Here is a 4,329-nt window from a genome sequence, read left to right on the forward strand (position 1 = left end):
CCAGATTCCCTTTTGATCCGGCAACAGCACCAAGTTTTTGGCGCCGTTGCCGGGGATTGTTTGAGTTTGGACAACTGACGGTTCATCTTGTTGCTCAGATTAGGTAATTTTCTTTTTGTTTTCTTTTCAATTTTTTTTTTCAAAAATTTTCCTTTGTTTTCGAAAAAAATAAAAATGTTTTCAAAAATATATTTTTATTCAAAATTTTTAAGAATGAATTCTAGTGTTTCATGAAGCATGTGAAGCCTGGCTGGCTGTAAAGCCATGTCTAAATTTATTTGGACTGAGGCAGCAATTTGTTATCAAGAGCAAGCTAGTTGTTGCTAATCCACCTGCTACTGTTCCTGATCTACATGCTAAAGCTTGGCTGGCCATTGGCCATGTCTAGTGTTTTGGACTGAAGCTTTCATTGAAAGCTTGGCTGGCTAGTGAGCCATGTCTAATTCCTGGACTGAAGCTTTAGACTAACATGGCAAGATTCCTAGAATTCATATTAAAAATTTTGGAATCCTTATTTTCCTTTTTCAAATTAATTTTTGAAAAAAAAATACAAAAAAAATTAGAAAATCATAAAAATCAAAAATATTTTTCTGTTTCTTGTTTGAGTCTTGAGTCATGTTATAAGTTTGGTGTCATTTGCATGTGCATCTTGCATTTTTCGAAAATTTCATGCATTCATGGTGTTCTTCATGATCTTCAAGTTGTTCTTGGTAAGTCTTCTTGTTTGATCTTGATGATTTTTTGTTTTGTGTCTTTTCATGTTTATCATATGCATTCTTGAATTCTTAGTGCGTAAGCATTAAAGAATTCTAAGTTTGGTGTCTTGCATGTTTTCTTTGCATTAAAAATTTTTCAAAATTGTGTCTATGATGTTCATCTTGACATTCATAGTGTTCTTGGTGTTCATCTTGACATTCATAGCATTCTTGCATGCATCACATGTTTTGATCTAAAAATTTCATGCATTGCATAATTTTCATGTTTTTCATAAAAATTTCAAAAATCAAAAAAATATCTTTCCCTTTTTCTCTCATCAAATTCGAAAATTTGGATTGACTTTTTCAAAAATTTTTAAAATTAAATTGTTTCTTATGAGTCAAATCAAATTTTCAATTTGAAAATCTTATCTTTTTCAAAATCTTTTTCAAAAATCAAATCTTTTTCAAATTTCTTAGTTATTTTCGAAAATTCAAAAAAATATTTTTCAAAAAAATCTTTTTCTTATTTTTATACCAAATTTTCGAAAATAACATAAACAATTAATGTTTTGATTCAAAAATTTGAAGTTTGTTACTTGCTTGTTAAGAAAGATTCAAACTTTAAGTTCTAGAATCATATCTTGTGATTTCTTATGAATCAAGTCATTAATTGAAATTTTAAAAAAATCAAATCTTTTTCAAAAAAACTAACTTCAATCATATCTTTTCAAAAATATCTTCTTATCTTATCTTTTTCAAAAATATCTTTTCAAAATATCTTCTCTAACCTCCTAACTTCTTATCTTTTCAAAATTTGTTTCAACAAACTAACTAACTTTTTGTTTGTTTCTTAACTTTTTCAAAACCACCTAACTAACTCTCTCTCTCTCATTTTTCGAAAATATCTTCCCCCTTTTTCAAAATTTCTTTTTAATTAACTATTATTTTAAATTTTAAATTTTAATTTTCGAAAAAAAAAACCATTTTCAAAAATCACTAACTCTTTTTCAAAATAATTTTCGAAAATTATCCCTCCCCCATCCTATTCTATTTATTCATTCATATCCTAACATCTCATCTCACATCTCTTCCATTCGTACAGTTGCATTTCTTCCTTTACATCACATTCTTTGTCTCCCCCTTCTCTTCCACTCACAAAGGGATCCCTATACTGTGGTATAAAGGATCTTTATTATTATTATCATTTTTCTGGCCATTCTTCCTTGTCATATGAGCAGGAGCAAGGATAAGAACATTCTTGTGGAAGCAGATCCAGAACCTGAAAGGACTCTGACGAAAAAATTAAGAGAAGCTAAAATACAACAATCCAGAGATAACCTTTCAGAAATTTTCGAACAGGCAGAGGAGATGGCAGCCGAAAATAATAATAATGTAAGGAAGATGCTTGGTGACTTTACTGCACCTAATTCCAATTTACATGGAAGAAGCATCTCCATTCCTGCCATTGGAGCAAACAACTTTGAGCTTAAACCTCAATTAGTTTCTCTAATGCAGCAGAACTGCAAGTTTCATGGACTTCCATCTGAAGATCCTTTTCAGTTCTTAACTGAATTCTTGTAGATATGTGATACTGTTAAGACTAATGGAGTAGATCCTGAAGTCTACAGGCTCATGCTTTTCCCTTTTGCTGTAAGAGACAGAGCTAGATTATGGTTGGATTCTCAACCCAAAGACAGCCTGAACTCTTGGGATAAGCTGGTCACGGCTTTCTTAGCCAAGTACTTTCCTCCTCAAAAGCTGAGCAAGCTTAGAGCTGATGTTCAAACCTTCAGACAGAAAGAAGGTGAATCCCTCTATGAAGCTTGGGAAAGATACAAACAGTTGACCAAAAAGTGTCCTTCAGACATGCTTTCAGAATGGACCATCCTGGATATATTCTATGATGGTTTATCTGAGCTATCAAAGATGTCACTGGACACTTCTGCAGGTGGATCCATTCACCTAAAGAAAACGCCTGCAGAAGCTCAAGAACTCATTGACATGGTTGCTAATAACCAGTTCATGTACACTTCTGAAAGGAATCCTGTGAGTAATGGGACGCCTATGAAGAAGGGAGTTCTTGAAGTTGATACCCTGAATGCCATATTGGCTCAGAATAAAATATTGACTCAGCAAGTCAATATGATTTCTCAGAGTCTGCATGGAATGCAAGCTGCATCCAACAGTACTCAAGAGGCATCTTCTGAAGAAGAAGCTTATGATCCTGAGAACCCTGCAATAGCAGAGGTAAATTACTTAGGTGAACCTTATGGAAACACCTATAACTCAACATGGAGAAATCATCCAAATTTCTCATGGAAGGATCAAAAGCCCCAACAAGGCTTTAATAATGGTGGAAGAAACAGGTTTAGCAATAGCAAACCTTTTCCATCATCAACTCAGCAACAGACAGAGAACTCTGAACAAAATGCTTCTAATTTAGCAAATCTAGTCTCTGATCTATCTAAGGCCACTGTAAGTTTCATGAATGAAACAAGATCTTCCATTAGAAATCTGGAAGCACAAGTGGGCCAGCTGAGCAAAAGGATCACTGAAATCCCTCCTAGTACTCTCCCAAGCAATACAGAAGAGAATCCAAAAGGAGAGTGCAAGGCCATTGACATAAGCGCCATGGCCGAACCTGTGAGGAGAGGAGAGGACGTGAATCCCAAGGAGGAAGACCTCCTGGGACGTCCAGTGATCAATAAGGAGCTTCCCTCTGAGGAACCAAAGGAATCTGAGACTCATCTAGAGACCATAGAGATTCCATTGAACCTCCTTATGCCCTTCATGAGCTCTGATGAGTATTCCTCTTCTGAAGAGAATGAGGATGTCACTAAAGAGCAAACTGCCAAGTTTCTTGGTGCAATCATGAAGCTGAATGCCAAATTATTTGGCATTGATGCTTGGGAAGTTGAACCTCCCTTGTTCATCAATGAACTAAGTGATCTGGATCAACTGACATTGCCTCAGAAGAGACAGGATCCTGGAAAGTTCATAATACCCTGTACCATAGGCACCATGATCTTTAAGGCTCTGTGTGACCTTGGTTCAGGGATAAACCTCATGCCCCTCTCTGTAATAGAGAAACTGGGAATCTATGGGGTGCAAGCTGCTAAAATCTCACTGGAGATGGCAGATAGCTCAAGAAAACAGGCCTATGGACAAGTAGAAGATGTATTAGTAAAGGTTGAGGGCCTTTACATCCCTGCTGATTTCATAGTCCTGGATACTGGAAAGGAAGAGGATGAATCCATCATCCTAGGAAGACCTTTCCTGGCCACAGCAAGAGCTGTGATTGATGTTGACAGAGGCGAAATAGTCCTTCAATGGAATGAGAACTCCCTTGTATTCAAAACTCAAGGATCCCCCTCTGCAACCATGGAGAGGAAGCAGGAAAAGCTTCTCTCCCAGCAGAGTCAACTAGAGCCCCCACAGTCAAACTCTAAGTTTGGTGTTGGGAGGCCACAACCAAACTCTAAGTTTGGTGTTGAACTCTCATATCCAAACTCTAAGTTTGGTGTTGGAGAGTCTCAACAAAGCTCTGCACATCTGTGAGGCTCCATGAGAGCCCACTGTCAAGCTATTGACATTAAAGAAGCGCTTGTTGGGAGGCAACCCAATGTTTATC

General features: G+C 36.4%; 1 non-coding gene across 1 annotated transcript; it reads right to left on the reverse strand.

The window, feature by feature from the left end:
• Nucleotides 1-2,462: 2,462 nt before the first annotated feature.
• On the reverse strand, nucleotides 2,463-2,570 carry LOC112731385 (small nucleolar RNA R71). The gene has a single exon (XR_003167165.1). It is a non-coding gene; the product is annotated as a small nucleolar RNA R71 (small nucleolar RNA).
• Nucleotides 2,571-4,329: the final 1,759 nt, after the last annotated feature.

Source organism: Arachis hypogaea, chromosome 12 (assembly GCF_003086295.3).
Source record: "Arachis hypogaea cultivar Tifrunner chromosome 12, arahy.Tifrunner.gnm2.J5K5, whole genome shotgun sequence".
NCBI lineage: Eukaryota > Viridiplantae > Streptophyta > Magnoliopsida > Fabales > Fabaceae > Arachis > Arachis hypogaea.